General features: G+C 39.2%; 1 protein-coding gene and 1 pseudogene across 1 annotated transcript in view; both read left to right on the top strand.

The window, feature by feature from the left end:
- Positions 1-13068, top strand: part of TOX (thymocyte selection-associated high mobility group box) — a 538067-nt gene that overhangs the window by 82126 nt on the left and 442873 nt on the right. The window lies entirely within an intron of this gene.
- Positions 8805-9812, top strand: LOC102857357 (annotated as a pseudogene).

Genomic DNA, 13068 nt, shown 5'->3' with positions numbered 1-13068 from the left:
ATAAAAATTAAAAAATTAAAAAAATTTAAAAAAAACCCCAAAAATAAAAAAAACTTTATGTGTCCTTAAATGGTATAAGCAGATCAATACTTTTCCTGTTTTTTGACAATAGAGAAACTTGTTTATTTATTTACTTAAAAATTACATTAACTTAGGGTTGCATATCTAAATCATTTTGCCAATAAAAATGCTGGTACTTGAGGAATTATTTCATTTTTCTTCTTTCTGAGATACGAAGTTATTCTCACCAAAGTTATGACAATGTAAACATTTTTAATTTGTTGGGAGATCCTCTGAGAGATTAAATAAGTGTAAAATTTCTAAAAGATTTTTTTAACATTTAAGGGAAAATTAGAGGACTACTAATAACACTCTAACATGATTCAGGACTGTACAATAACCCAGGTCCCTAAAGATCTCCACAGAATGACTGAAAAGGCGTGATTTTCAGACTGGCATTATATATGCTAACAACTTTGCAGTGAGAAAGGTCTATATCCTAGTAATGGAGGAGCCATTCATTTTTAGCATTGAAGACCATGGGGAACATAATAATTACAACAGGCTCTCATGTCTCTCTCCTTCCTCCTTTGCTTTCACTCCTCTCATCTAAGTACATGGATAAGCTCAGTGTAATTAAGCAAAGAACTTAAAATGGTGCCAATCATTTCCAATGTCTTCTATTCTCTTTATAGTAATTCTGGCATGACATTAGTCCTCAAGGAGTGTTTAACATCTTATGTACATACTGCTCACAGGAGAAAGATGGACAGTCTCCTCTCCTGTGATTTACAGCCTCTGAAAAACCTGGTGAAGGGTCATTAATGAGTCATTATTAACTCAGTGGCACATAACAACAACACAACAACATATATGTACATTTTGGAGAACGTGTAGCCATAATGCTCCTTAGAGGCAAAGATGATATAGCTTCGCCTCCCATACTTCGGCATGTTGCTAGGAGAGGCTGTTCTTTGGAAAGGGATGTCATGCTTGGAAAGGTGGAGGGTCAGTGAAAGAGGTGAAGACCTTCAACCAGATGGATTGATGGAGATACTGAAACATTGGGCTGAAGTGTGTCAGAGATAGGAAGGATGGCACAAGACAGGACAGGGTTCAGATGTGTTATTCATAGGATTGCTATGGGTCATACTCACCTAGACAGTGCTTTGGCTTCTCTGCGCTCCAGTGCAATTTTCAGATTCTCTTCTGAAATTCATTTCGGTCTTTTTTTCTCTTCTGTCTTTGTAATGACTGTTTGCACTCTTCCTGGATGATACCCTTGATATCCTCCCACAACTCGTCTTGTCTTCGTTCATTAGTGTTCAAGGTCTCAAACATGTTCCTGAGATGGCTCTGAAATTCTGGAGGGATAAACTCAAAGTCATATTTTGGTTCCTGTGGACTTGGTTTAATTTTCCTCAGCTTCAGCTTGAACTTGCATATGAATAGTTGGTGGTCTGTTCCACAATCAGCTCCTGGCCTAGTTTTCACAGCTGATACTGAGCTTCTCCAGTGGTTCTTTCCACAGATGTAATCACTCTGATTCCTATGCATACCATCAGGTGAACTCCAGGTATATAACCTGCATTTATGTCTCTTAAAAAAGTATTTGCTATGAATAAGTCATCGTGCAAAATTCGATCATCCTCTCTCTAACTCTATTTCTGTCACCGAGTCCATGTTTTCCAACTACTGAATCTTCTTTTCTGTTCCCAACTTTTGCATTCCAGTCACCCATTATTATCAATGCATCTTGATTGCATGTTCGATCGATCTCTGACTGTAAAAGTTGGTAAAAACACTTTATTTCCTCTTCCTTGGCTCTGGTTGTTGGTGCATATATCTGAATGATAGTGGTATTCACTGGCCTTCCTTGTATGCGTATGGATATTATCCTGTCACTCACAATATTGTACTTCAAGATGGAGCTAGCAATGGCTTCCTTAACTATGAAAGCAACTCCATTTTTCCTCACCTTTTCATCTCCAGAGTAATGTATCACATCACCTTTGCTCGGAAAGCATTGCCACTGATCTTAAGAGACACTGGTCACTGCATAAGAAACTGTCAGAAGCTGACGTATTTGGAATCACAGAAGCCAAGGAAGCTTCAGATATAAGATATCAGATCAAAGGCCAGACAATGGGAGATGGATGTTGAAGGGAGTGGGTAGAATTGGATGGGTATCCTCGTGGATAGGGGAGCAGGGAAATAAGTGAGTAAAGACACGTGTACCAAGGGCAGGGACAACACTGATACTTCACAATAAGGGATATATCTTTCACTTTTCTGTAGAACGCTGTCAAATACTTCTCTAAATCTGAATATTCAGATTAAGATAGACTAGGAAGAAGAATTAGCCATCCACTTCTGAAATAGCATGCCTCCAAAAACCCTATGTACAACAGAACACATGTAGATAACAGAAAGGGCAACTGAGGTTGAGCTTTCAGGTATGGAAATACAAACGGAGAGGAACAGTTGTAAGCACATACTAGTGACTGGGACATGGAATGTAAGAACCATGAATGTAGGAAAATTAGATATAGTTAAGGAAGAAATGAAACACATAAATATTGACATACTAGGTATTGGTGAGATGAGATGGACTGGCATGGGTCATTTTGAGTCAAGTGATCATATGACAACATGTGTATGTTATATGTTAATTATTTATCATTTTATATATGTATATATTTAGAAGCAGGAGTGGCATCCACTTCCTAAACAACATGCCTCCGGAAACTCTATGAACTTTGGTAAGTGTTGATAGTTGTAGAGGAGCTTCAGGCCTTTTGTTCATAGGGTTGCTATGAGTTATGCTCAACTTAAAAGCAATCAACAACAACATATATAGATACATATCTTGTGCATACGAGACATATATCATCATTTATGTTAATAACTTTTGCATGTTTTATATATAAAATAACAACAGAAGGATGAAAGGATGTCCTTTACTTAAGTATGCCTTTAGGTATTTTCATTTACACAATTTACAAGGATGATTTTCTGAAACACAAAGATGGAATACTTTCTTCTAGTTGAGATTAAATCTTATGTCATATCCTCAGTAAAAAAATATCCTTGTCCAGGTTAAAAAATCTCACCATTAGCTGGGAAAGTCTGGCCAACATTAAATCTTAAGGGGAAAAAAGAAACAAAATAAATATGCAAATTTAGCTTCTGGGCAAGCAGCATAAACAGTTCTTAATACTTTTAGTCTTGAGAATGTTTATCTGTGTCTATTCAGTTAACAGTCCAACCCTTTTTGTTTCAGCCATGTTGTATACACAGTTAGGGTAGTACAGTCTGATTGAAATCCTCAGATTCTCCATATGGTTTATTTATTCATGATTCAAGGATCCTTCATTTCTAAATGTTGTGCAATGAAACACAGAGCTTCTTAGTAGTTGTAGTTGTGTCTTCTCAAGTCGATTCTGACTCATAACGACCCTGTAGCCCTGCAGTTATTATCAACCAATTAGTCATTTTAAGGTTCCCCCAAATACTCTGGTTCTAAAGAATTCTGAAGGCTTATTTTAATAAATCAGAGGTAAATATAATAATATAGAATGAATTTTGAAGCAATTTTACATTGTTACGTAAGATTCATGTAGTTTTATTTCCTTGATAAAGATATTGAGTTAAATACATTTTAGAAGTTACTCTTTATTATTGGGAGAGAAAAACTGACTTATCACAATAAATTTCAAGATTAGTGATAGATCCATTTGCTTTCATGGCATTCTTTCATTTTGCCCAGTCCCACCTCTCATCTTTCTCTCTCTCTCTCTCTCGCTCTCTCGCTCTGTCTCTCTCGCTCTCTCTCTTTCTCTCTTCCATACAAATAATCATCAGTAGGTACATAATCATTGAGAAAACAGCAAAGTAGGTAGGTGGGTATACAGGTGGCCTAACAAGAGTGGCATCCACTTACTAAACAACATGCTTCTGGAAACTCTGTGAACTCTGACAAATGATGATAGTTAATAAAAAAGGCTTCAGGTCTTTTGTTCATAGAGTTGCTATGAGTCGTGCTCAACTAGGCGACAATCAATGACAACAACAGACTTTATTTGTAAGGACAAAAGATCTGAACAAATTTATGGCTTGTTTCAACTTCTTTGACTGGGGAGTGTTTATTTTAGTGAGGGGGAGGTGGCTAATCTGTGGTCATCCTGAGCTTCTACTTAGAAGAAGCAAAAATTATCACCAAACAACCCATTCTGGCAAAAAACCTTAAGCAGAAACTACCTTCTCATCTGCCCCCAAGCTCCCTTCAAATACAGTCACATTTAATTGTGCAGCTAAATATTCCATATTTATGATACTGCATTAGGCATTCTTTTGTAATCCTCTTAGCAACCAGCATGCTGCCTCACTTTGTATTTTTTTTCTCTAAAAGCAGATTCGCGTGGACCTATTTCCCACTTTCTCTGCCAGCAGCCATATATTTATTCTGTCTAGTTTAAGGAATTACGTGCAGTGAAGCCTTCTTCACCCTCAGTGTGATTCGATTTACAGCCTCTGAAACTGATGAAAATTTGACTCGGTGGTGTTGGGTTTGCTGCTGTTAGGTGTTTGTCTATGTGACTTACAAGTGCTGAGCTGCTAAATAAGATGTTGGGAGTTTGAACCAGCTAGCTGCCCTGTGGGATGTGGCAGGAGTATGAGGCTCCTTACGCCTCTAAGTTTGTCAGCCTCAGAAACCGAGTGGAGGCTGCCATGAGTTGAAATGGACTTGACAGCAGTGAGTTTGTTTATTAAAGGATGGATCTATGAAGGTATCAGATATTAGGGGAGAGAGAGGGAGAAATAGGACAAAGAGACTTTGTTACAAGGGCAAAGGTAATTTGGGTTTCTCTGGTCCTTTAACTTTTAATCCATAGCAAATTGTGCTGCCAACGTAGGGCTCTGGTGGTTGGACTCTTTAAGCAGCACCTGGGGAGAAAGAAGGGCAGTCTACTGTTAAGGTTTACAGCCATGGAAACCCATTGGGATTCATTATGAGGGGACAGACTCATCAGTAATGAGTTTTTTACCTTCAGGCTGACTTTCAGTGCCAATTACAGAAGTACCAGGACCCTGTTGCCACAGCCTCCTTGGGGCTGGAGACAGCCTGGTGGTCTCAGGATGCTTTACCAGGGGCTTCTGCTTTGAGATTGCTTTAAAAAAATCCCCAACAACTGTGAATTTGTGAAATCTAAATGAAGGATTAAGCATGTGAGTCCAGAGAAGACAAGCACAAAGAAGGCACCTCTTGCTGAGTGGAGTTCCCCAAGTTTTGCCATGGGCTGCAGGGACACTGCAGTGCAAGGATGTGCCCTCCAGCTGGAAGGTGTAGAGTAACAGAAGGCTAATGAGTGGACTTTCTCTGGGGAGTTGCCAATCTCATAGATGGATCACTTGACCACCATTTATGAAACTGGTGAAGAATCTTACTGGCTGTTGGAGACTTAGCTGTTAGTGCAAGCTTATGGAAGGAACCCTGGTGGTGCCGTGCTTAAGTGCTGGGCTACTAGTCAGTAGATTGGTGATTCAAACTCACAGTGCTGCCTCAGGAGAAACATAAAATAATTGTGCAACTATGAATGAATGTTTTCTTTTAAAGTGAATTGGGGGAATAGGAAGGGATGGAGAGGGAGTAAAATGTGCACCAATGAATGAATGAAATTCTGACTTCTTTGTAAACATTCATTAAAATAACAATTAAAATAAATTTTTATTTAAAAAAATAAGAAAGAAAGACGTAGCACTTGGCTTTCATAAAGACTTACAGCTTTGGAAAACCTGTAGAGAAGTTTTGCTCTGTCCTGTGGGATCCCTGTAGGATTGCTGAGAGTCAGAATTGACTCACTAGTGAGGAGGAAAGGAGAGTTTTGACCAGATAAACAGTCACAAGGTCTATTTTAAAATTGTGGCACAGGCAGTCCCTGGATTATAGAGGAGTTCTATTCCTGTTTCTTTAAGTTGGCATAGTGAGGGATCATTTGCATCTCATGTCAGTTAATTACGTGTGTCTTTGCATATAGTATAAAGTGTGTCTTTCTATGCATAGAGAACACTTAAAGAAACAGTTCAAAATATACTAGACATCATAAAAAATAATAGTGCTTGGTTATGAGTTGCAAAAAGAGCCCATTTGTTATTATGAACTGTTGTATGTACCTCGGATTTTTATGGGACTTGGTCCTTACTTACAAGTTGCACCTAAATTCACTATTCGTAACTTGGGAGCCACATGTTAGGAACTTACAGAGGAGGGTACCATAACTGAGAGGAAATGCACAGTAATTGCTAATTCCTCCTACATATTATCTTTTAGAGATGTAGGTTGCATCTCTGTTCACATGGGAGGAACTGCTTTGTGGCCTTGTGTTTCATGGCATGCTTTTATCAAGTGCCTTTTATCAAAGCATTCAGTAACAATTGCTTTTGTATTTATTGTCAATGATCCACATTGATTATTCAGAAACTCGAACTTTGTCATTCATAATACCTTCATCTTGTCACTTAAAAACATGTAATTATGTTTGTGTATGTGTGTGTGTGTGTGTGTGTGTGTATATATATATATATATATATATATATATACTTTACTGAAAGACACAGATGTGGTTTGCAATTTTGAAATATTTATACTTACCATTTCTATTGTTTATGATTTCCCATTCTCAATGTGCATCCTCTTGGTAATCTCTTGTAATCCTTGCTGACTTACTTCTCAGTATATTGAAAGGATGGTGCTTTCTGGTAGATTTTGATTACAGAGAGTAACAAAAGGAACGAGCATTCAGCAGGAAATATTGAATTGAATTTTTCAGGAAGTTTTTCTGAGCAGTGGCCTCCTCTCTAGCTCCCTTGCTTGTTTATAAGGGGCTCACGTGTCTCATCTTTGTACAAAATCGGAACAGGCCTAGATGACCAGGTGCTTGCGTTCTCACAGAAAATGTGGTAGCAGCAATGCCTTCTTTTGTGACATTGGCAAGTTACAGTCAAATGCTCTGAACCGGCCTTCTCCATTTCTAACATGGGGTTTCAATGTTGCTGGAGAGTTGAATGGCATACTGGGCACACACATCTTAGGAAGGTGTCTGGCACAAAATAAGCATTCCATAAATGTTTATTATCATAGTTATTTAAATGTTACAAATAATGCTATTTATTATTTAAGCAAGTGGTTTGACATAGTGACTGCATCAATGGGCTTAAGCACAGCAGTGTCTGTGAGCAAGGCACAGGAGCAGGAAGAATTTGCTACTGTTGGACACGAGATGGCTCAGAATCAGATCTGACTTGATGGCATGTAACAGCACCAGTGACAGTGGGAAGCAGACAGGAAAGAAGGAGGAGAGGACAGATGAGCAAATCCCTTCAGACAAATTAGAATCATCTGAGGACAGCTACATAGAGATACATGAGGATACACAATTGTGTCCTTGCACAATTTAACATTCTATCCATTTTTTTCTGTAAAAAATTATAAAATGACGTTAATACCACTTGAAACAAAGTCGTATGTTTGATCCAACTATTTTTATTTGGTCAACTATTATAAAAATAATACCATTTGAGACAAGGTTAATTATAGGATATTGTCAGAATCCTCTTGGTGGGATTACTTTTTGGGTCTAGTATCCTAATATAAGGGAATTCTGGGCGTCTAGTGGGTAAAGAGTCGTGCTGCCAACCCAAACATGGGCCGTTAAAATCCACCAGCTGCTGTCAGGAGTAAAGATGGGCAGTCTCCTTCCTTGCAATTTACTAACTCTGATGAGCCGGTTTTGATTCAACTGTACATAGCAACAACAGCAAGAAACTGAACATAATGGGGAATAGCTACAACAGTTTTAGAGTGTGTTCTAAAAAAAGTATTTGATTTGTCCACAATTAAGAAAAAGAAGAACTAACATTGATCAAGGGGAAATATAAGCAGTCCCTACACTCTACAAAACTTAGATGATGTTTTTTCCTTCTAGAAGATTGTTCCCTTCTGAGAGTAAATGGTGGGAATAAGAATTCCAGCACTTCCCAACACTGGAATGGGGGAGCTCTTTTCTCGACATCCTCTACTTATTTCTGACCACAATAATGAGAGGGCTCTTTTGAAACAATGCCACAAAGCAGCAGAAAATGCGTGTTCTCCCTCACACCATACATAAGGAAATCAAGGAGGGAACAATCTCACTACCCGTTTGCCAAGGTCAACTTTTCTGCTTTTCAAAGAGTAATGTGTATTTCTTGACAAATAATGCAGTCCTTTCTCTATTGAAATATGGACCTTCTGATAATGGAATTCTTTCTCAAATAATAATAATAATAAATCTACTTTATCTAATTTGAAAAAAGCCACTATCTGGATGTTTAAGAAACATTTTTAGTAACTGTTGTTCAAAGATGATGCATTCATTACTAGGGTTTTTTTTACTCCCCTTTCCATTCTAGGTCGTCACCATCCAAATGCTACTTCTCAGCAAAATAATTTCCTTTTTAAAGGAGTAGATAGTGGAATGTGGAATAAAACTTGATATTTGGTTTAATCAAATCTGGTATTTGATTGAGTCTTCTAATTGTCCTTCTGTTGCTTTCTCAGTCTCTTAAACAGGTAGCTGGTAGCCTGCTCAGGAAATAATATTTAATTTTCATTTTTATCTTGGTGGAAGGACAGTCAGAAGATAACATGCATTTAAAATTCTCTTCTTTTTCCCGATCCCGGCCTGCGCGGCCCGGATGGCGGGAGGCGGGCGTGTGGAGAGGATGTCCTGGTAACTCGGGAGCCAGGCGCCCTGGGGAGGATGATGCTCCTGAGGGGAGGTCCCAGGCCGTGGTGCCTGCAGCTGCTGCCAGCTCCCAGGACCATGGGCCGCGCGAACCCGCCGAGGCGCAACCCCCAGAATTTTTGTGGGAAGCTCTGTGAAAATCTGAAATACCCTCTCTCGTCCCTTTACAGTACAGTGGTGCCATCTGATGAAATTAAAGTTAATTATAGATATGACCTTCCTTTAATAACGCTCCCTTTGCCATCCAGAAATGAGCGATGCCAATTTGTAGTCAAACCAATGTTATCAACAATTGGTTCATTCCTTCAGGACATACAAAAGGAAGATAAAGGGGTCAAAACTGCAGCCATCTTTGCAGCAGATGACAGCAAGATTTCAGCTTCAACTTTAATGGGAATTCTACTAATGAATGATTTTAAACTTGTCATCAGTAAAATTACGTATGATGTGCACTGTCCCAAGCAAGAAAGTCTGAGTAGTGAGCATGCTACTGAGATGGAAACCATGATGTCCTTGGTTCACAGACTGTTTACAGCCATACATATTGATGAATATCAGAAAAAGAAAGAGAACTATTTACTGTAGAAAATTGCCCACCTGAAGAAAGAGCTGCAGCCCTTTGAACAGCTGATAACTAGAATTGAAGGTCACTCTGAAGCCAGGATCAATAGACTCCTATGGACTGGCATAGCGCTGCTGTCCGTGCAGGGTGGGGCACTGGCTTGGTTCACATGGTGGGTGTACTCCTGGGACATCATGGAACCAGTACCTTACTTCATCACAGTTGCAAATTCCATGGCCTTTTTTGCATATTTTCTAGTCACTCTACAGGATTATACTTACAAAGCTATTAGTAGTAGGCAGTTTCTTAACTTCTTCTATAAGAAATCAAAGCAAGAACGTTTTGATGTGGAGCAATACAACAAGTTAAAAGATGACCTTGATAAGGCCCAAGAAGCCCTGAGACGTGTATGCCATCTTCTCTAAAATTGATTGCCATTGGAGGAACTCAATGACAAGAATTAATCTTGTATTTTTAAAAGTCACTGAATTTTTCCATTTTGTCTTGATTTTACAACATAGAAAACTGGAAGTTTTGGAGTCCGATAGTTCATTACTATTTGATGGTTTAAATCTTTTTTTAGTTTAATAAAGCAATTCTTGCAAAAAAAATTCTCTTCTTTTTATACTTGAGAGAACAACTTTTTTTAGCACAAACTAGGTTCTTACTTCCTTAATTACTCAGGTCATTTATCTTTTTTAAAAGATACCTCTATTCTCTCTTCCTCATCCAAACTACCAGAAAGACAGTGGAGGGTTTACCGCAGGCAAGGTGGATTCAGAATGATTTGACCAGTTTCTTCTGGACAGATTACACAATAGAGGGCTTGATCTTTTTTTTTATTTTTTTTCTCATACTTTTTAGAAAGGCTGAGCTTTCTCCTAGCCTCCCCTGACATTGTGTTGAACTCCACTGGAGAACAAAGCTGGGCGCCTCTTTAGGATCCTCTGTGATTTCCAGAATGATTCTTTATCAAGTGAAAACCTGACCCTTAAAAAACCATTCAAAGAAATGGTTTTTTGGTTTTTTTTTGGTTATTTTATTTTGTTTTGATATGTATTAATTGTAAATCAAGAGATAAGCAGCCAGGTTGTGGCAAGAGTTTGGAAGAGTTGCAGCTGGGAAATGACAGCTTGGAGCATCTTTAGATCCCTGGGCCAAGAGGTAAAGACCTCCAGTGGCCTCCTTAGCAGATGTGGTGGACCCACTTCTGACACAGGGACACTCCAGGTGTCAGAGGAGAAATATGCTTCATAAAATTTTCAATGACTCCATTTTTGGAAATAAGTCACCATGTACCTCTCAGTGGAATTGAACCTCTAACCTTTTGAAGAGTAGCCTAGTGAGTAACATTTGCACCACCTCGGAACTCTTGCAATCTCTTTTATCTCTGGTTTAACCATAGAATTATATGCTGACTGAAACTTATTTCTTTCAAAAATTAGTCTCTTAAAATAAGAGAAAGGAAATTACTGAGACACTTCTTTCCTTCAGTTGAGTGTATGGACTCACACTCACTCCAGTTAGAACTCCCTGGGGGTCCCCCTATACTCACTGTCCACTTATGTGGTACCCCTTCTATGTCATTTTCCCTCCGACCTCGCTGTCCTCTTGAGAGCATATTTGTAAAACAAATAACTGGTTCTTTGACCTCCAACTCAGCTCTTCTGAAAATCCCTGTTCATCTAGTGAGTTTGGAAAGTAGGGCTCCTTTAGCTTTCCAGCCCAAGTGAAGTTTCAGCAGCTCCCACAAACTTGCTTTCATCTCCTTTCAGCAGTGTTGCTGCGTGGAACTTGTTGCACTGACATGATGCACCTAGTTGCTTTACCTAAACAAAGAACTTTAGAAAAGCAGGATGATGATAATTATCTTACATCTGGAGAGATTATTGTTTCTTTTTTCACTGGTGTGGGGACAGACTAGCTTTTCAGAATTCCAAATGTGAAAGCACCCCATTAGTGTTACCAAATATCAGAAGAAGTGGCTGGGATGCGTCTGGGGAGTGTAGCGTGCAACCTGTGCTCAGTAAGATGCCTTTAAACCCTTCAGGGAAAATTTGCTCTAATAACTACGGCTTCTGAGAAAGAAACTTTGTACATGATTGTACTAAATTGGGGAGCTGTCTGAAAGTATAGTCCCTGCTGCAAACCCCAAAAATGCTGCAACCCCAAAAGCCTCAAGTCTCTTCTGGTTCAAACCCACCACCGGCACCTTCTTTTTTTTTAATTATTAAATTTTCTTAATTTTAATGAACATTTACAGAGATTTTGGGTTTTCATTCATTCATTGTTGCACTACTTTCTCTACCCTCCTCCCCAGTTCGTTCTTCTTTATTTCTCCCCCCCTTGAAAGTCTGTTTTAATTGTCCAATTTCCACAGTGCTTGTCAAAGCCAGTTCTGATTAATCTCCTTTGTCAGTGTGTCCTTTGCCATTCCCTATCACTCCTCCCTGAGAGAGACTTCACCCTGATTCATAAGGAAAAGGGCATGGCGTATTCTCTTAGCTACTTCCTGCTGAAAAGGGACGCTGTAGGTTTCAGGGTGAAGATCTTCTCTCACTACTCTAAAGGGCCCCTTTGGCAATAGGAAACACATACACTATTATGGAAATTGATTTTGGAATTTAGATGCACTGTTATCAATTGTGCTTAGCCGTACATGTTCATATCCTTGAAGATGTAACATGGAAGTGTTGCAGCATAGAAGACACAAATTTAACTAACAACTTAAAAGTACATGAGTCAAAAATTGAAAAGCAATAATATTCCAGGTAGAGGCTCTAATAGTGGCACAAATCAAGTTACAGAGGGAAGGTAGTTCTTACAATAAAAGGCCTATTGACTAGCACTTTGTCTATTATAGAATAAAGGTTAGGAACCACAAGGTATAGAGGCTCAACTATTTCCTTTATTGTTCTTAAGTCCTGGAGCAAATTCCATCTACCACTGGGCTGTTTTACAACTCGGAAGTTCACATGCAAGGTAGAGGTGAAGTAAGGAAGTGCTTATGAGGTTTTCTGTCAATTCCAACAACTAAAAAATAGAAGAGTTGGGACCTTAGGAGGCTTTTAGGACCAAATAGTAGGCTCTTGTGTCCAGGAGAAAACGCTCATACTTACCAGTACTGTTAAAGCTCACCCACAGCTCTTCTGGGAGGATCTAAATTGCTGAAGTATCCTCCTTTTTTTCCAGCTGGGAGCTGGGGCCTGTCAGTCCTGTTAGCCAGGAGGACCTGATGTGGGCCACCCTTGGCCAAGTGTCCTTCAGAACCACAGTTAAAGCAAGTGAGTGGGAGCTTCCTCTCTACTCCCTTGCCTATCTGTGGCTCTCGTCTGTGACACTGTCTACTGAAGTGCAGCGGCACCTTCTGATGATATGAACAGTCTCCTCCCATTGCAATGAACAGACCCAGAAAACGATGAAAGGATGCTGTGAGTTGAAACTAGCTCAGGTGGCAGTCAGGTTTGAGTTTACGGTAAATGAGACACATAAAACTTGTAAATGTTTTCTTGATCAATAATAAATATGAGTTGTTTAAAAAATCTAACAGCTTTTATGATATGCTTTTTAAGAACTTTATTAAACAATAGTTGTTGTTGTTGTTATGTGCCATCGAGTCATTTCCGACTCATAGCGACCCTATGCACAACAGCCCTAAACCCTTCTCTATCCTGCGCCAACCGCACCGCCTCTGACACACCCATCCCGATTACCCCAGTC

This window comes from Elephantulus edwardii, unplaced genomic scaffold, assembly GCF_000299155.1.
Source record: "Elephantulus edwardii isolate Elephantulus edwardi_28Jun2011 unplaced genomic scaffold, EleEdw1.0 scaffold00248, whole genome shotgun sequence".
NCBI lineage: Eukaryota > Metazoa > Chordata > Mammalia > Macroscelidea > Macroscelididae > Elephantulus > Elephantulus edwardii.
This window is presented reverse-complemented; position numbering and strand designations above follow the sequence as displayed.